The 21,345-nt window shown below is 41.0% G+C and overlaps 1 long non-coding RNA gene across 1 annotated transcript in view; it reads right to left on the minus strand.

The window, feature by feature from the left end:
* The window catches only part of LOC109489307, a 62,263-nt gene extending 55,875 nt beyond the window's left edge, over positions 1–6,388 (minus strand). Inside the window, exons 1-2 of the long non-coding RNA XR_004624101.1 lie at positions 6,327–6,388; positions 3,576–3,677 (exon numbers count right to left, since the gene is read on the minus strand). This is a non-coding gene — a long non-coding RNA (uncharacterized LOC109489307). The remainder of the gene's footprint in view (positions 1–3,575; positions 3,678–6,326) is intronic.
* Between the last annotated feature and the right edge of the window lie 14,957 nt (positions 6,389–21,345).

Raw genomic sequence — 21,345 nt, forward strand, 5'->3', positions numbered from 1 at the left:
GCTTGCAAAGCACTTAGGTGATAAAGAACTTGTACCCAGAACATATAAAGAACTCTCACAACTCATTAATGGGGAGGGGAGCTTTTTTTTAAATTGGCAAAAGATTTGAACAAACACTTCACTAAAGGAGATACACAGGTGGCCAAAATCACATAAAAAGATGTTCAACATCATTAGTCAAACAAATTAAAACCATAATAAGATCCTATTACAAAGGCTGAAATTTTAAAAACTGACAGTACTCCATGCTCGTAAGGATATAGAGCAACTGGAACGCGGGTACATTGCTAATGGGAGGGTGAGGTGGCACAGGTGCCTTGAAAAATAGTTTTGCAGTTTCTTATAAATTTAAACACAGACTTGCCATAAGAGCCAGCAATCCCCTCTTACATATTTACTCAATGAAACAAAAACTTAAGTTTACACCAAGAACCACATACAAATGTTTATAGCAGCTTGATTCAGAATTGCCAAAAACTAGAAAAAACTTGAATCTCAGCTGGAGAATTGATAAATAAGCTATGGGTATCCATGGAATACTACTCAGCAATCAAACAAACAAAGAATAATACGCACAATAAGCTGTCCACATGGATGAATCTCACATTTTACGCCAAGTAAGATAGGCCAGACTCAAAAGACCACATCATGTATGCAAATATCCCATCACTACACTCTACACCTGAAAATAATGCTCCATGTCCACTATATCTCCATTCAAAAAATAAAATTTTTAAATAAAATCAATTTTTGTAAAAGACTGCATGATGGAAGATGCCACCTAGATGGTATTTTTACAAAGGCAAACTCTAGGGACAGAGAACAGACCAGTGGTTGCCAGGAGCTGAGAGTTTGGGGAAGGGTTGATTACAGAGGAACAAGAGGGAGTTTGGTAGGTGAGAGAACCTTACTGTAAGTTCACTGTGGTGTTGGCTGCTACACTGTATATATTTGCCCAAACTCACACTAAAAAAGGTGACTTACTGTATGTAGATTATACTTAAATTCTTAAAATGGGGGGGGGGAATCCTTCACAGACTGATAGTATTATAAAATACAATAAAAGTTAATTTCTAGGAAAAACGATTTGAAAAAAGACCTACATAATACAAGTCCAAATTATTTACTATTAGAGTGAACAAACATAAAATTTCTTTTGTCAGTGTCATTTCTAAACACTGATTCTCAAATTATGAACTTACTTCCTCACAGACTACAAAGTTTTGAGGACCTATCTCAGTCTGCAGACTGCACTTTGAGTAGCACTTGTGTGGAGGACATTGGTTGATGGTCTTCTTCAAATCCATTTCCACCTTCTAACAGCACCCCAGTTTCCTTATGAGCAATTCCTCCCCACTGCATACAGTCCAACAGGACTGTATGTGGGCAGAGATAGGAGACGAAGGCCATCCTGTTCCATGCCAGCATTATGTCCAACCCAAACATATGCTGGTATAAGGCTCTTGTCTTGGTTTTCTCCATCCTGACCTCTGCAGCTCTTTTGTTTCTACATATTTACATGCCTATGACATCTCCATGGTCCACTCGTGGAGATGTATTCCCTTCCCTTACTAGAGAAGGGAGGCCCATTTTCCTAGGGACCCCCAGGCCATATAAACAACTTCCCTCCACTTGCTTCTCCACATCAGGGTGGACTGACTCTTCAAATGACAGAATTCTAACTTCAAAAGTTATTATTGTCTCAATAGAGACTCAAAAGTTTTAAAAAGTGTAATTTGAGATTTATCATGCACCTGTATATGTTAGAATACTTTTATCTCTCAGTAACAGAATATGCAACTGGCTTAAGCATTTTTATTCTCTCTCATAATGAGAAGTTAAAAACGTAGGTAAGTTTGAGAGTTGGTTTAGTAGCTCAACAATGGCATCAAGGATCCAGTGGCATGGTGTCAAGAACCCATGTTTCTATTCAGCCATTCCTAGAGGGCTGGCAATCCTCCCTTTTGGTTGTAAGATGGCTGCTGTGGCAAGGCCTTGCTTGTCGGCATCAACAGAAGGATAGGAAGAAGACAGGACTTGCTGCTCTCTCTTTTAATCAGAGAGGAACTATTTCCCAGCAGTTCGTGGCAATGCTTCCTCAGTTGCTTTGGTCTGAACTGACTCTCCTGCCCATGACTAGCAACAAAGGAGGCTGACAAAGTGAGTTCCCAGCATTATCCGCCATTGTCACGGAAGGTGGGGCTGCCAGAGAGAAACTGAATGGACATACTGTCACCTTGTATTCCAGGCTGTCCCCTCCCTCTCCTTCTGAGGCCAACAAAACTCTTTGCTCAGCTTTAATAACCAAAGAGCTGCAGGGGCAGGGGGGATATCTGAATACTCAGGGGGGGATGCATCAGGAAGTATTCCAAATATCTTTTCTGTTTGAACATAATCACACATATATTTAACCTCACCAGACTTTCATTCCTTCATCTGTGAACTGAATACTGACTATGCTAATGGCTACAACATAAGCTTATTTTGAGAATTAAACCAGATACTATGTGGCAAGTACTTGTTACAGTACCTGGTCCGTAGTAAGTAGTCAGTAAGTAATCACTCAAAAGTGGCTATGTTTTAAAATTGAAAACAAGGAAGCATATTCAAAAGTATTAAATATCCAAGGCCTAGATTTTGAAGTACGCTAGAGTTTAGAAAAGGAAGGCCCTGTTGTCCATTGCGGTCTTCTGAAAAAGCTGCTCTGTGGAGGCAGGATGCAAGCTGGCTTGAAAGGATGGCTAGAACTGGGATGGCAGGGAAGAGAGGGCCAGTCACTGAAGGAGATCAAACAGCATGGAGGGGTCAGGCCTGGAGCAGAGGGCAGTGTCTATGCTGTGGGAAGGACAAAGGTACTGATAGCCAGCAAGAACTCACTTCATGCCAGGTACTTTGCCTTATTCAAGTTCCTCAATGACCTTGTGAGGTGGTGTGTTGGTCAGGGCTCTCCAAAGAACAGAACCAATAGGACATTTATTAGTCAGCTCAGGCTGACCTAACAAGATGCCGTTGACTGGGAGGCTCAAACAACACAAGTTTATTTGTCTCAATTCTGGAGACTAAATGTCTGAAATTAGGGTGCCAGCATGGTTGAATTCTGGTGAGAGGTCTCTTCCTGGACTGCCTCTTAACTGTCCTCACATGGCAGAGAGACAGAGCGAGGGGGAGGGAGGGAGGTCAACATCTTTCTCCCTCTATCTTTTCTTCTTTTGATAGTGTCAATAATCCCACCACGAAGGCCCTACCCTCATTACCTAATCTAACCCTAATTATCTTCCAAAGGCCTGATCTCCAAATACCCCCACAAGAGATTAGGGCTTCAACATAAGAATTCGTGGGATACACAAACTTTCCATCCATAAGTATGTGTATGTGTGTGTGTGTGGATAGATGATGATAGATAGATAGATAGATAGATAGATAGATAGATAGATAGATGATAGATGATAGATAGATAGATAGATAGATAGATGATAGATAGATGATAGATAGATAGATGATAGATAGATAGATAGATAGATAGATAGATAGATAGATAGATAGATAGATATGAGGAGATTTATTTTAGGATTTACCTCACACAACTGTGGAGGCTCGGTGAGCCTAAAAGGTGATGGAGGAGGCCCACAGCCTGGAGACTCAGGAAGAAGGTGCAGCTCCGGTCCACAGGCAGTCAGCTAGAAAACCAGGAAAAGCCCATGTCACAGATAAAATCCAAAAATCCAGCCTGCTGGAGAATTCCCCTTGCTCAGCGATGATCAGCCTTTTGCTCTGTTTAGACCTTCAACCGGTTGAATGGAACACACCCCCATTATGGAAAGAAATCTCTTTTACTCTAAGTCTACCAATTTAAATATGAATCTCACCCAAAAACACTGTCACAGAAACAACCAGAATAGTGTTTGACCAAATATCTGAGTATCATGGTCCAGCCAAGGTGGAACACAAAATTAACCATCACAGGCAGATTTTAATCCTAGTTTATAGATGAAGCAATCAAGGCTCAGAGGGATTAAGTAACATGCCTAAGGAAATAGAAGAGTTGAGGTGGAACTGAGACCAGGTCTGTTTGAAGCCACGGCCTCTATCTCCTCACACTGTTTTGTGCTGGGTCTGTAGAGAAATGCATTTGAACAGACATTGTGAACCAAGAGAGGGGCTGGGAATAGCATGTGCCATGCATCTTCCATAGTAATCACAGTGCCTTGCCATAGAAATGCTTAACATACACTTTAGAGTTCAGCGGGTAGGGGAGCGGATAGATGGATGAAATAAAAAATCATCACTGGGTAATCATGGCTGCAAAAAAGGAACCAATTCCCGTTATTTCTTCACATCTGGCTTGGCTTTAGAGCTGGGCTGTTCAAAACAGTGATCATTAGCTACATAATGCCTATTAAAATAAAAATGTTTAATTAATATTAAATCAAATAAAAACTCAGTTGCTCCATTGCACCAGCCACATTTGAAATGCTCAGTAGCCCCATGTGATGAGTAGCTACACATTCAATGGCACAGATACAAAGCATTCCATCATCGCAGAAAGTTCCACTGGACAGTGTTACTCCAGAGAGACTGTACTGGTCCTCCCATCATAGCACTTATGCACGTCTCTGTGAACATAGTCCTTGTTTCTGGGAGATGAATTATGAGAAAACTTGTAACTATAAGCCCAACCAATCTCCCCACTGGCCCAGACCTTTCGTACACAATGCAGATCAGTGGGGACCTGGCCCTCGGGTGCCTGTTTGTGCTTCACGGAGGCACTGTAACTGCTTGCTCCGCTGATCTCTGCAGAGACCAAAGGTGTCATTGACATTTGGCTCCCTTCAAACTATAAACATCTAACAAGCTCCAGATGCACAAGAAGTAGATTTGAAGTCCTGTCAATATGGACACTCGGGCCTGAAATGAAACACTTGGCATTCAATTTGACTAAAATGCTAAACTCATAATTTATTGGTTCAATAAAATATGAATGCTAACAGCCAATTTTTAGGTTGGTTTTTTAGCAGAGTTAAAAAACTGCTCTTTCAAATAGAGCTTTGGTGACAATAATCATTTTTAATGGGCCCAAAATGTTATTCATAATAGTGTGTTGCCACACAAAAGCCTTTCCTGAGTTGAGTGATAAAATAAAACTGCTGACTAACCACAATGTCTATGAGGAGTGAAGACATGGACAGCAGAAGAGACTGAAGTGTCAGAACATAGGAGCCTTCCCAAAGTGACCTCACCTCCCAGCATTTCCCTCTGGAAGGGCTGGCTGCAATGTGCCAAGCTGCAAATGACTGGCTTTAATGAAAAGGGAAACATGATGAGCTTTGTAGCTATGGAGGGGGTTTGGAAAGCAATAACAGCTATACCAAATGTTTGACTCAAGGTAAGCATGGCAGCTAAAAACAAAACAAAAGTTGCTTTTCCAATCAACAGGAATCAGTAAAAAAAAAAAAAAAACAAAAAAACCACAAAAAAACCCACACAAAACACACACACACACACACACACACACACACACACACACCGAAAAAAAAACCCACAGCTTTTATTCTCTGACCTCAATTTCATCTCTTCCCCTCTGTTTAAAACAAAAGCATGGGAAGGTGGCCTAGACTTACTTTTCCCTATTCTTCCCATTAATTCTAAAAGAAAGGAAAAAAAAAAAAAAGCCTAGACATTGTATATAAAATAAACATGTAAGACTTTGAAAGGTAAGGAGAAAGGAAAACCATTAGGGAGCTGGACACCCAAGGAACAAAATGGCAGTAAGTTTCCTGGGTTGTGTTTTGCCTTCTATATCTCAGACTGGGAACTACAGAAGCTAGCCACCTAGAAACACCAACTAGTGCAGGCCAGAAACAACAACATCAAAGCCTGCTCTCTTTAGCCAAAGGACCAGGAAAGGAGTAGCCTAGGAAGACAGAAAACTTTGAGACAGTAATCCAACCAAACACCAGAGAAAACTTTATGGCCCTCCCCTACCCACACCAACAAAGGCTGAAGCAAGCCTAGACTTTCACCTTCTGGAGGGTGTAATGAGGTGCCAAGCAGGAAGCCAGGACTTTCATCCCTGCTGAATGATAACAAGTCCCTCCTCACTCCCAGAGAGACCACAAGGAAAGCCTGAACTTTCGAAAGCCCCAACCAGCAGTAATGAGGCATTCCTCCCTCCCCTGCTAGAGTGATGGCAGGGGGACCTAGTTGAGAGCCAGGAATTTCATCATTACCACTGTCATTAGCAGTAAGAAGACAATTTCTCCTCTCATGCTGTCTGTCATGTGGAGACCATGTGGGGAGCAGTAACAAGGCTTCCCTACTATCCTTACCAGCCAGGGAGGTTATCCATGAAGGCAGGATGTCAGAGCTCCCGTGCCTGGCCAGTAGTTATATGGAGAGCCCTTGAGTGTCAAAGAGGCATAGTGGAGAACAAGGACTTCTATGAGCTAATAATGAGATGCTTCCTCCTCTCCCCCTGCTGGAGTGGTGACAGAGGAAACCAATTAAAACAGAAGGTTTAAATAAGATTCAGAATCTGATGACACAATATCCAAGATGTCCAGGTTTCAATCAAAAATCATTCATCATACCAAGAACCAGGAAGGTTTCAAACTGAATGAAAAAAGACCATCAACAGGGGGCGCCTGGCCAGCTTGGTCAGAAGAGCATGCAGCTCTTGATCTCCTGGTGGTGAGTTCAAGCCCCATGTTGGGTGTAGAGATTACTGAAAAAAATAAAATCTTAAAAAAAAAAAAAAAAGACCATCAACAGATACCAACACTGAGATGATAGAGATGTTTGAACTGACAAAGATTTTAAATCAACCATCATGAAATGCTTTAATAAACAATTACAAACATGCTTGAAACAAATGAAAAATAATTCTCAACAAAAAAAGAGAAAGGCTCATTAAAGAAACAGAAAATACCAGGATAAACCAAAATTTAGACACCCAGATATACTTCAAATTGTGTTGTATCCACAGTATGGAATATTACTTACTAATAAAAAAGGAATGTACCTTTAAAAAAAAAAGATTTATTTATTTGAGACAGAGAGAGAGAGAGAGCACGGGCAGGGGCAGAGGGAGAGCAGCAGACTCTGCTAGGTGTGGAGTCCCAGGTGGGACTGTGCACAGCCTGAGACAGACATAGATGGGTTACCGGGCAATGAGAAGGTAAGAAGTATTGGGAAATTACCATTTCTCTTTGTACTCATCTATTGCCTGGAACCAATCTGTGTGTCGTACTTGGCAAAAGGAAAAAAAAAAATCATGGGCCACAGAAATTGTTTTTTCATGGCTCTGGCAACTGTATGCAAGACTTAGGGATAGAGAATAACGTTTTCTAAAAAAAACATGTGCTTTCTGGAAAATCCTTTTGGGGATTTTTACCAAAACGATTGCCTCCAAGTCAAATGCAAGGAATACAGTGAGAACTTACTTTGTGTTGTTCAAACCATGCCATAAGCATCACAGATTTGGAATTGGGATCCCATCCTAACCATCCCCAAGTCCAAATTTCTTTGTGAGAAGTGGAAGATTGAAATCGGTGTTACATCTTATGAAGAGAAATGTTTATAAACTATCTTCAAAGACTCTACAAGATATAACAGCTCTTACTCAACACAGCTTCTGGATGAATTAAACTGTAAATAAGTATTAAAATGGCTATGAAATTCTCATTCAAATTCATACACATGGGTTTAATACTAATAATTAAAGAAGGAAAACTGGCAAAACACATGTAGAATTTAGCCAAACCCAAAATGCTTGAAAAATAAGTCAGACTTTCTGAAAACATAGAGCACTTCTGGGTTTGCTCATCCCTAGTGACAAGAAACTGAAATATTGAAACTAACTCCATTTAAATATACTCTCTACTCCCAGCAGATGCTACAGATCATTCCTGCCAAGGAGTCCTGTAGGCTGGCTCTTTATGCCAAGAACAAAGCATGGGTCTCCACATGCCTCCCATTCTGTCAGGGCTCAGATGCCATCGGGGCAGAATTTTCTCCCCTCCACCTCCAACCAGATGACATGTTGAGGCAGACGTCTCACTTTTAATACTTGGTTTCTTACCTCTAGTTCTTTAAGGGTATATCAGCCCACACTCGGAGGTTGAAATGACGACCATCAAGCCTCTAGAACTCTGGGTTTGTACATACACTGTTGTGGAGTCCCTTTGGTGACATTATGAGACAGAATATAATTACATGATAAGACTGCTATCGAATCAACATACAGAGTAGACATCAGGTGAAAACGGAGAGGATAGGAATGTCTGTGGTCAGCCCCTCTCAATCCTGAAGCACACTGGCTTCTGGTAGAGTGAACACCATGGCAAACACTTGAAAGAACTCTACACTTTATAAAATACTTTTCTCCACATGTCTTGTCATCTCGACAACAGCCCTCTGAGTGAAGCATAGCCATTCTCAGATGAGAAGACGGTGACTCAGCCAGAGGCTAGAAAGGGGCTTGTCAGGGCCAGAGTCCAGGGTTTCTCTGTCCAAATTCAGTGCTCTGTCCACAATACCACCCATGCAAAGATAGGGTGGAGCCATGCAAAGACTCCAAAGCTGATAGGTGACCTTCAGGCAGATCCAATGCTTTAAACATAGAACTTATGTAAGTTTAGAAGACCCCATGCTCTCCGGGGACTCAGATTTTACACTGCTAAGCCAGCATCTCAGCATCACCAGGAATTGGGTGGTATTTTAACTCTTGGACTATATGGACCATAATGTTTTTATGTGAAGAACTTAGAAGCTCCTGAATGTTGTAACTCTACTTTCTGCCATAGGAGATCCAAAATACTCCATAGGCAGCAAAACCATCTCTGACAAAAAATCTACCATGATGCTTTAATAAATCAGGGTACCTGATTAAAGCTGAGACTTTATTGCATTTTTTACAGACAGAACAAAAGAAATAACAATCTGAAGTTTTAAGGAATGTGTGCAATATTGTCTTTCATTAATCAAAAGATATCTAGTCCTTGAATTCAAACCCTCAATAAATTGAGATGCCACTATCCAGCTGCTGTACTTTATTTCATGATAATTAGAATACAAGATTATAACCCATTAAAGTGTTTTGTTTCAAATGAACTGATAAAACAGTTCCCCAGAAGTCCTTTGAATGAGGAACACTAACCTCGTTATTATCGAAAAGTCAAACCAGCTGATTTTATGGGTATCAAAAACAGGCTTATTTGGAAAATTTATAAAAAAGTTTTAATTGCCCTCCACTCTTGCATACTTGGGGAATATTTTACTGAAACTAAGATCCAAATATTGAAAAACAACCAGACCTGCAGTTACTGTAAATTCTGGCCCAAACAAAAGCAGTAAGATCAGCAAAACTCATGAGAAAACAAACTCTGGTGAAATTTTCAGCCCATTAATCTATTTCTATGACAGAGTAATAGGCCCAGTAGATTGAAGAGAAGCAAGCAACATAATATATCTTGATTTACGAAAGGTCCTTTTTTTTTTCATTTTGTCTTGTACCACAGGGACTGACTAACTAGAAAAATATTCAGAACACAAAACTACTTGGTAGATACACAGCTAGTTGGGTGATTATTATAGCCATGAAGTAGCTAGGAATACAGATGGATGTCAGCCAAACAACGACGTTTTACATTTTCATCTATGGCATGAGTATTTTGTGTGATGGCACTCTCCTCAGGTTTGAGAACACCACCCCATTCAAAAAAGAAATCCACCCCTTGGAAGAGGTACCCCAGAGTGGTGACAGTGAGCCTTTCTGCCCTTGAGAGATCACCTGGCAAACATTGGAGAATGGGAGAGGAGGAGGAGCAAATGGGAGTGAGTGGGGAAGCAGGGAAGAAAGCTAATCACAAGCAAGGAAAGAGTTACTGAGAAGGGAAGAAATGAATAAGGATGAAAAGATCTTTGGGTCATGGTGGTATAAGTTAAGTATAAGTCAATGTGATATCTGAAAGGGACTCTAAAAGGTTACTTGGCTCAGTAGCTGTGAAATGCCAGTTTTTACAAGTCTTTGGTAAAATGAAAAAAATAAATACCACATTGAGTTTTTCATAGTTTTTTTAATAGAATGCAAGGACTGTCCTTCACTGTTAATCTCTCTCTCTCTCTCTCTCTCTCTCTCTNTTGGGATCCCATCCTAACCATCCCCAAGTCCAAATTTCTTTGTGAGAAGTGGAAGATTGAAATCGGTGTTACATCTTATGAAGAGAAATGTTTATAAACTATCTTCAAAGACTCTACAAGATATAACAGCTCTTACTCAACACAGCTTCTGGATGAATTAAACTGTAAATAAGTATTAAAATGGCTATGAAATTCTCATTCAAATTCATACACATGGGTTTAATACTAATAATTAAAGAAGGAAAACTGGCAAAACACATGTAGAATTTAGCCAAACCCAAAATGCTTGAAAAATAAGTCAGACTTTCTGAAAACATAGAGCACTTCTGGGTTTGCTCATCCCTAGTGACAAGAAACTGAAATATTGAAACTAACTCGATTTAAATATACTTTCTACTCCCAGCAGATGCTACAGTTCATTCCTGCCAAGGAGCCCTGTAGGCTGGTTCTTTATGCCAAGAACAAAGCATGGGTCTCCACATGCCTCCCATTCTGTCAGGGCTCAGATGCCATCGGGGCAGAATTTTCTCCCCTCCACCTCCAACCAGATGACATGTTGAGGCAGACGTCTCACTTTTAATACTTGGTTTCTTACCTCTAGTTCTTTAAGGGTATATCAGCCCACACTCGGAGGTTGAAATGACGACCATCAAGCCTCTAGAACTCTGGGTTTGTACATACACTGTTGTGGAGTCCCTTTGGTGACATTATGAGACGGAATATAATTACGTGATAAGACTGCTATCGAATCAACATACCGAGTAGACATCAGGTGAAAACGGAGAGGATAGGAATGTCTGTGGTCAGCCCCTCTCAATCCTGAAGCACACTGGCTTCTGGTAGAGTGAACACCATGGCAAACACTTGAAAGAACTCTACACTTTATAAAATACTTTTCTCCACATGTCTTGTCATCTCGACAACAGCCCTCTGAGTGAAGCATAGCCATTCTCAGATGAGAAGACGGTGACTCAGCCAGAGGCTAGAAAGGGGCTTGTCAGGGCCAGAGTCCAGGGTTTCTCTGTCCAAATTCAGTGCTCTGTCCACAATACCACCCATGCAAAGATAGGGTGGAGCCATGCAAAGACTCCAAAGCTGATAGGTGACCTTCAGGCAGATCCAATGCTTTAAACATAGAACTTATGTAAGTTTAGAAGACCCCATGCTCTCCGGGGACTCAGATTTTACACTGCTAAGCCAGCATCTCAGCATCACCAGGAATTGGGTGGTATTTTAACTCTTGGACTATATGGACCATAATGTTTTTATGTGAAGAACTTAGAAGCTCCTGAATGTTGTAACTCTACTTTCTGCCATAGGAGATCCAAAATACTCCATAGGCAGCAAAACCATCTCTGACAAAAAATCTACCATGATGCTTTAATAAATCAGGGTACCTGATTAAAGCTGAGACTTTATTGCATTTTTTACAGACAGAACAAAAGAAATAACAATCTGAAGTTTTAAGGAATGTGTGCAATATTGTCTTTCATTAATCAAAAGATATCTAGTCCTTGAATTCAAACCCTCAATAAATTGAGATGCCACTATCCAGCTGCTGTACTTTATTTCATGATAATTAGAATACAAGATTATAACCCATTAAAGTGTTTTGTTTCAAATGAACTGATAAAACAGTTCCCCAGAAGTCCTTTGAATGAGGAACACTAACCTCGTTATTATCGAAAAGTCAAACCAGCTGATTTTATGGGTATCAAAAACAGGCTTATTTGGAAAATTTATAAAAAAGTTTTAATTGCCCTCCACTCTTGCATACTTGGGGAATATTTTACTGAAACTAAGATCCAAATATTGAAAAACAACCAGACCTGCAGTTACTGTAAATTCTGGCCCAAACAAAAGCAGTAAGATCAGCAAAACTCATGAGAAAACAAACTCTGGTGAAATTTTCAGCCCATTAATCTATTTCTATGACAGAGTAATAGGCCCAGTAGATTGAAGAGAAGCAAGCAACATAATATATCTTGATTTACGAAATCCTTTTTTTTTTCATTTTGTCTTGTACCACAGGGTGACTAACTAGAAAAATATTCAGAACACAAAACTACTTGGTAGATACACAGCTAGTTGGGTGATTATTATAGCCATGAAGTAGCTAGGAATACAGATGGATGTCAGCCAAACAACGACGTTTTACATTTTCATCTATGGCATGAGTATTTTGTGTGATGGCACTCTCCTCAGGTTTGAGAACACCACCCCATTCAAAAAAGAAATCCACCCCTTGGAAGAGGTACCCCAGAGTGGTGACAGTGAGCCTTTCTGCCCTTGAGAGATCACCTGGCAAACATTGGAGAATGGGAGAGGAGGAGGAGCAAATGGGAGTGAGTGGGGAAGCAGGGAAGAAAGCTAATCACAAGCAAGGAAAGAGTTACTGAGAAGGGAAGAAATGAATAAGGATGAAAAGATCTTTGGGTCATGGTGGTATAAGTTAAGTATAAGTCAATGTGATATCTGAAAGGGACTCTAAAAGGTTACTTGGCTCAGTAGCTGTGAAATGCCAGTTTTTACAAGTCTTTGGTAAAATGAAAAAAATAAATACCACATTGAGTTTTTCATAGTTTTTTTAATAGAATGCAAGGACTGTCCTTCACTGTTAATCTCTCTCTCTCTCTCTCTCTCTCTCTCTCTCTGTCTGTCTCTCTCACACACACACAACACACGATGTCATAGTGGGTAGTACCTTGATACTTTTTTAATAGCCTTATGTAGCAAAAAGAAATGATAATTCTATGTTAGTCTTTAAAATCATTTTAGACGGGGCGCCTGGGTGGCTCAGTCGTTAAGTGTCTGCCTTTGGTTCAGGGCATGATCCCAGAGTTCTGGGATTGAGCCCCGCATCAGGCTCCTCCACAGGAAGCCTGCTTCTTCCTCTCCCACTCCCCCTGCTTGTGTTCCCTCTCTCGCTGGCTTCTCTCTGTCAAATAAATAAATAATAATAACAATAAAGTCATTTTAGAAATTTTCATGGTCCGTGAAAGCCAAGAGTCTAGAAGTCACTAGCCTCGTCCATCCTTTTATCCCTTTCATTAAGTAAATTCATCTAAGTATCCAGGTCCATTCAATTTGAAAGTTCCCTGGCAACTCACACAAAAATTCAGCCAGTCTCCAAATGTTCCGGCTAGTGCAATCTTCCCTCAGAGCCAAGTAGCCCACTTGCCTAATGTTTGTAACTGAACAGAAAAGAAAGGTGGCCTGATACAGGCACATTCTAGATACCTCAGAAGACCAGGTTCTCACACAGGATTGAGAAGGGAGGGCATTAGCTGACATCCCTACATCAGAAAGCAACAAATTAAAACAAGGAGAGGCCTGGCCCAAGGAGGAAACAGCAGGCAATGATTATTTAGGATTAAGTTTCTCATTTCTAGACATGTGTGGTAAAATATTGCCTGGATCAATTTTATTGGCCTCCTTTGATGAGGCCAAATTAACGTTAGCCAACTGTTATAAGAACCACCAGTCATGGGCACTAATGTCATATATTCTAAAATATTCACCCTCGGGGCTTATTGGTGAAAACATTTAAAAACGCTTTCAATAATTATGAATTCTTACAATAATTAAATGCGTTAAGAATTATAGTTTGGTATGTCCTAAACTAATTATTGTAGAACTTCAAACAGAGAAGTCCTACCCCATCCCCCACCTCCAGTCTCCAAGCTACCTCTGTTTCTACCTCCTCAGGTCAAACCAGGCAGCAAAGAAAAGCACTAAGGGGGTTGGAGTCCCACTCAGGCAGTGCCTTCCAAGGCGGACAGAACATTTAGCCCCAAACTCTTCTATTGCCCCCAAGCTACAGGAGCAAGGAGCCTGCCCAGATGGGAGAAAGGGGGGAGAGCCTCTTTAATCCAAACTGACTTAGGTCACATCCAGGCAGAATCACCCTGCTAGACCTCTAACACGTACATGTGTGTAGACACATTACACACATGCTTCTAATCACGTTCCCTGTGTATTCCCATTTCCCTTATAAAAGCCTCTGCCCCCCAAAACCACACTGAACAACACATGCACATACAGAGCTGCCATCAGCCGCCCGACTGGTGGTCAGCAGGTGTACACAATATGCTGCCCGCTCGCTCATCCAATAACAAGGAGCCGCTGAGAAGCGAAGAGCACGCGCTGCCTCTAAAAAGGGGACTCTCCCACTCAGACGCTCAGTAGCTGCGTGACCTCCAGCCAGTCATTTACCTCTCCAGGCCTCTGCTTTCTCGTCTATAAAAAGCCAGAAGCAGAATACTGGTACCGGTCATTTCTTTTGCAGCCTTAACATGCAAGTTTCCGTGCAACTACAAATGACTTAATAACCACCAGCAGCTGAACAGAGCGCGTACATCCGAGCCAGGGGCTAAGCAGCATCTGTGGCTGACCGTAGCCAAACTTAGACCTTAATGTGAGGTTCTTTTTACAGTTAGTTTTGGAATACACTCAAAAACCGAAAGGAAGTTGGATTCCAATCCCTCAGCGAGGCCAGCAATCATTCTCCAAGGGCAAAAGATAAACCTGCAAGCCTTAGGGAGAGCAAGGAGAGGTATGGCTGCTGTGTTCCAGCAGTAATTGTACACGAGTCCTGTGGATAGGGAGCCCCAGCTCCAGGCTCCAAGAAGCCTGACAATTACCCAGCTGAGTCTCTGAAAGCAGACCAGACCGGGCACCCGGCTGCCCTCTGGGCACCAGAGGCTACTAGGCTAACCACCATTCAGAAGGAGGACACACAAGTCTTGAGCTACCTACCCCCACCCATATGCTACCCAAATCAAGTTGCCCCCCAATGAAGTAAAAACATCAGGATTTATCAGAATGCTGATGGGTTTTCAGAAACAAAGATTTGCTCAGTAAATGGAAGAAAGCAGTTCTTTGAATAATACGACACAGCTTGAGGGCCTGCCTAGGGTGAATGGAAATTAAAATAATCAAAATCAATGGTAATAATGTGCTCAAGAAGTAGTTCTGAACTGCAGATTACCCACTCGGCAGTCAACTCACTAATGACATTAGATAATATGAAATACAAGCAGGAGAAAAAACAATCTAAGCCAATTATACTGATTATGCTTCCGACATCAAAAGGTATGGCAGATGAAGCTAAATTTCCATATATTAATATTTAAGCCAGTATAGAATAGAAAGTAATGCACATAATAAAGACCCACTAGATTTGAGTACACATAGCTAAAATCTCTAATCAAGCAAAAAACAATTTTCTAAATGATAATTAGCAGTAATCATGTTCTTTAAGCGCAGGATATTACGAAGTACAAATTGCAATATTAAAAAAAGACGGAAAAACCAGAATTCTATTTCCTAGCTACAGCACACCAAATACAATAAACGGAACAACTTTACAGTAGCCCTCTCCAGATTTTATCAATAAACGCACCTGCAAAGAAAAAGTTCCAGGTATGACTGGTGTGATCAAAAAGCAGATGAATATTTACCTAGAAAGACAATAATGAATAAATAAGTGGTATACTCTATGCCTGAGAAAGAAAGGAAGAAGGAAGAGAGGAAGAAGAAAATTAATAAGAACGGGAATAAGGAACTAGAAACCTACCCCTCCCAAGATATTTTGTTGAAACAATATACAACTCCATCCAGGCCTTTAGCTGGCTCTTCTTTTTATTTCTCAGTTAACAAATAATCACACAGGGCGAGGCCGACTTCCTGCCAAGTGAACAATGAAGAATGTGAGCATCGTTTGCTGTACTGCCTCTGTTCAGTTAGGAGCTGAAAAACTAGTGGAAGCAACAGCATACATTCTCAATGACCACACACACACACACACACACACCATCCAGAAAGTATGGACAACACAAGATGCTTTTAAGAACAAAGCAGGGATAGCCCATGTGACAGTGCCCCTAAGACAGTGTGACTGTATCACACTGCTCCTATAAATCTCCTTACTCCTTTCAGCTCTTAGGTAATGTACAAAATTCTGCCATTATCTGCAGGACGAACCACAGCACAGAACAGAAAGGGGACTGTCCTAGAATTCCGCAGCCAGTCTCCAGGGGCACCGTGGAGGGCATACAGCAACAATGTGTCTTCTTTCACTCACTGCTTTTAGGAGATACTTCAGAAGAGCTGCCATTTGAACCCAGCACCAGAATGAACCCCGGTCTGGAAAACCAGCTCTGGTGTGTGGCAACAAATAACTGATTCTTGAGGTCCCAAAGACTTTTCCATCTGAATTATCACACCAATGAAGTTCCCTTTAATGTCCTATTTGATAACAAAGCCAGGTTTTATTTTCAGTCTCACACGGAACTCCCATGTGGCACTAACAACAATAATAATACCCTTTAAAATTCAATACCCCACTGAAGTTCGTCTGAATTTTCAAAACGCAAATACAACTTCACGCTAAGTCATTCAGTGCTGAGTGTCGGTCTGTTTGCCTTCCAGCTGCCTCATGGGCCTGAGGCAGGAAATCTAGAAGAGAAACACTGTGGTGTCAAAAATAGGGCAAAACCATGAATGTGTGTCTGTACCACTAAATTGTACGCCCTCAAATGGTCAAGACAGTAGATTTTATGTGATGTGTATCTTACCACGATTTTTAGCAGTTAGGGGGAGAAAAAGTTCCAGGAAACTCTTAAAAAGTTATCCCTGAAGCCGAACGTAGAGAAGCCAAAACCAGTGGTTAGAATAAGCAAATGGCTGCGCGGGATGTGAGAAAGTCGTAATAATGCAGAGGTCTCCTCTGGGGCCTCATGTTCTTTTTTTTCCTTTCTTTCCTTTTTAAAAAGATACTATTTATTTATTTGGCAGAGAGAGAGCGCGAAAGAGGGAACACAAGCAGGGGGAGTGGGAGAGGGAGAAGCAGGCTTCCCGCTGAGCAGGGAGCCCCATGTGGGGCTTGATCCCAGAACCCTGGGATCACGCCCTGAGCCGAAGGCAGACGCTTGAGGACTGACCCACCCAGGCGCCCCTGGGGCCTCATGTTCTAGCGTGTGACTTTCCACTTTGCCTTTTTTCATGTCCTTAGCCAACATAGTGGGTTGATGACTTCCTAGTCAAAGCTGCTTTGCAAACAATTACATTGCGCTGCGCAGAACACCTGACCTGTGCTCCTCAGACCTCCTGCTGATGCCTCCACACTGCAGAACCCCACCCCCGCCCCCCGCTGCTGGAACTTTCCTGTGATTTTACACTCTTCACGAAATTGCTCTATTCATGCTGTGTTGCCTAGTTTGTTCTAGCCTGTCCTAGATGCTCTACTCTCTGCCTCCCGTCCAGAGCAGAAAAAGACAGCAAGATGCCTACTTTTCCAGCAAGTCCCTTTACAGATTTAAGGGAGAGCCAGGGCTGCATTGAGATGATAGAAGCAGCTTCTGGACAACTCCTATCTTCATATGACACAAAATAGCAAGGTAATCGTGAGCCGAAACATGATTCCAAAATCAGGCTTTGAAAAATAGCCTGTGTATTCAGTTGAGATTTCACATAGTATTTAGAATACTTATTCTCAGCCCTGAATGTAGAAAAGCATTTGGTTGAAAACAAAAATCCTAGAAGACTAAATGAATAAATAAATAAAAACCCTCCTGTTGTATACAAAATTGGTAAGAATAGCAATCTGCAAAAGAAAAGAAAATGATCATTGCTAGGGTATTCCCTGAATATCTGCTACCCATCGAGCGATTTTTCTGGGCACTGTAGGAAATAAGGTGCAAGAAACACAGCCAGGTCACTTAAGTTTGCCTTCTTTTTAAGTCAAGACTAACTGCCAAGACTTCATTGATACAAGGTAGTGGCTTCATCACACAGTCTAGCTCCTGCTCTTCAGTGCTGTGGGCGCGTGGTGGCGGGAGGAGTGTCCAGTGCGCCATATCCCTACTGTACTATTGGTCTACCTGTGCAGATTCTTTGACAAAGGCACGAATGCTATTTAAACCCTGGGGAAGGGATGTTGTCTGGGGAAGAGGTTGGCGAGTATTCACAACGGGGTCTCAAATATTCTGATTGATTCAGTGAGTCTATCCCATAAAATACGTTTAATCATGTCTGCCGAGAGCCTTCTCTTTTGAAGTCCTATTATTCCCACACCTCACATGGTCTTCTTGTGGTCCTTTCTCCCCTAGACATTGTTCTTTCCTAACAGACTGGGTGGACTCAGAAATACAAGGTTCTAGGTCACAGTCAAGCAGGAAAATAGTAAGTTACTAATGACAGCGCTCTATGAGGCAAACTAAGGGGGGAAGAACTGAATTCTTTAGGAAATAATGCCAGAAAAAAATAGGAGAGCTTCCTCAGTATAAATAAAATGGAACAAATCTTTAATGTGCAAGTATGACTTTATATTTGTTTTATCTATGAATCATTTTCGACTAGAAAAAAATATATGAGTGCCCATATTTCCACCACCCATATTTAATAGATCTTTGTATTTGTCTACATAAAACAATTTCAATTTAAATAACTGTCCACCAAAAAATGGCATAAACAAAATTAATATCAAATGATAAGTAGGAAAATGTATTTGCAAATAATATAATGAATGTTTGATACTTTTAATATGTAAAGAATTGTCATAAATTCTTAAGAAAAACAGTAATGTCTACTATAAAGATAGGCTTGTGCAATTAGACATTTCTCAGGAAAATGGAACTGGTTAATGAAAACAGTAGAAAATGGTTAGTCTTACTAATTACGAATTATTAATAACCACAGGTATGCAAATTAAGACAAGGAGCTACTACTTTTAAGTACTGGTAGGAGTGTGGAGAGGTGGCTGGTCTCATAAGCTAGCTCCTAGTTAGGAATGTAAATTGGGTCACTTTTCGGGAACGCAATTTTAAAATATATGCATAAACATTTTAAGTATATACACTTTGACCCAATTAATTTTACTTCCAGGAATCTTCTCTAACAAAACAATCACAGACTCGGGAGAATTTAAGTACAAAAAAAAAGTTCATTGTAACATTATTTGTAATTGTAAAAATTGAAAACAATTTAAATACCCAAAATAGAGGAATGGTTAACTAAAATTCAGAGCAGTAAGCTTTAAATGTGTCCGTGTGTCTAGATGTGCATGCTTGCCTGTGTGGGTTATACTGGGTGCTAAAGTTTTTTAATCAATCGGTAAGTCAATTAATGATCAATTGATAATATGTCTTTAAGAGAAAACTCCCTGTTTTTTCTAGCTCCCTTGAATGGGTTTATTATCCTTGCAATCACACAAATTAAAAAAAAAAAGATAGCCTCATTTTACAAATTTTAAAAATGAGACCCCACCCCCACCCCTTTCCCAGGCTCTGACAGATAATAAATGGCTTCTATGACACTGGAGGCCACCTTCCTACAACACTGTCCTGCCTGTGAGAGAATGTTGGTCCTAAACACGATCACCAAGGAATAATGAAGCTTCACATTTGCTAAATAATGAGGCTTAACACAGAGAAGAAAATTATATGTTTTAATGTTTTGTAGCAATGAATCACAATATTTATTAACAATAATTCCTTAATAATGAGGAATTACAGCAATGTGCCTTTTAACATTGCATCAGAAAGATAAGGTAATACATTTTTATGTTAAAGAAACTGATGGAAAAGAATGTCCAGAAAGGTAGTATTTATGAGTAAAGGAGAGTCTCAGGGAAATTAAAATCTGAAGGCTTTATTTATACATTAAAAAGAAGAAGAGGAAATAAGCTATTACAGAGAGTTCAAATGAGATAATGGTGGATGGTTTTTCCAGCTATTTAATTAGAAAAATCTGCAGATGAGGATACTTGTTTTGAGGCTCTGCATGAATACAAATGAGCACATCGCGTTGCAGCAATGTCAATCCAAGAGCATAATATTTTAGTATTTCCATTTTTTTTGGGAGACAGGGAACTGCTTTCTAAATACAATGACATCCCACTTATTAATATTTAGATGTCGTACACCCTCCGCTTTCCAGGGAAACTGTGAAAGAGCATGAGTAGCAACACAAGAGAGTCTAAGACAGAAGGCGTGCTGGGCTCAATGAGCTCACTGCTGCAGAGAAAGGAGCCCTCTCACTGGCCTGGCTGGGGTGGTTCTGAACACCGGCACCAAAACCTATGAACAAAATGTGAGAACAAACTAGAATATTTAATATAAAATTCAACAGTCCCCCCCATCTCAGCTTTCCCTGAGTCCACACCGAGGCACACACAGATTAGCACCATAGGTTTTTTTTTTTTAAAGATTTTATTTATTTATTTGACAGAGAGAGACAGCCAGTGAGAGAGGGAACACAAGCAGGGGGAGTGGGAGAGGAAGAAGCAGGCTCCTAGCCGGGGAGCCTGATGTGGGACTCGATCCCAGAACACTGGGATCATGCCCTGAGCCGAAGGCAGATGCTTAACGACTGCGCCACCCAGGTGCCCCCTAGCACTATAGCTTATTCTGAATGGTTGTTCCCAAATCCTTAATAAGTGACGTCTTAAACATCAAAATGGGATCTCCTGGAATAATCAGTTGGGAAACACTGTGTCATTATATGTCCTTATGGAGTGTCTCCTGAGCATAATGAAGTCCTAGAACAAAGAAACATAGTTAACATTCCAGACTCCCTTGTTGTGGACTGAATTGTGTTCCCCCGAAGTTCCTATGTTAAAGCCCTAACCTCCAATGAAATCTTGGGGGTGTTTGGAGAAAGGGAATTAAGAGATAATGAAGGCTAAATGAGGTTATGAGGGTGAGGCCCTCATCCATGAGGACTGGCGTCCCTGTAAGAAGAGGACGAGATACCAGGAGTGCCCACACCCAGAGGAAAGGTCATGGTGAGGACACAGCACAAGGGAAACCGTCTGCAAGCCAGGAAGAGAGGCCTCGCTCAAAACCGACCTTGCCGTCATTTAGATCTTCAGCTTCCAGAACCATGAGAAAATGAGTTTCATTGTTGAAGTCATCCTGCCTGTGGTGTTCTGTAAGGCAGCCCCAACAGACAAACACACCAGTACTTCCCTCACTTACTTGAACACAGACACACAAGTCCCACTGCTCATAGCAGCATCTCTCAAAATGGTTCAGAAAACATGGTCCAGTGTAACTCAAAGAATTAAATTACGGCTATCTCCACACACCTTGGTAGGAAGCACTTGAGCCTTCACGGTTGGGCAGCATAGGATATAGTACAGGATTCCCAGGCTCTCCAAAAGTGCAGCATTCCTCTGAAAACTTTGGTAAGCAGAAATGGCATAAA

This window comes from Ailuropoda melanoleuca, chromosome 3 (assembly GCF_002007445.2).
Source record: "Ailuropoda melanoleuca isolate Jingjing chromosome 3, ASM200744v2, whole genome shotgun sequence".
Classification (NCBI taxonomy): Eukaryota; Metazoa; Chordata; class Mammalia; order Carnivora; family Ursidae; genus Ailuropoda; species Ailuropoda melanoleuca.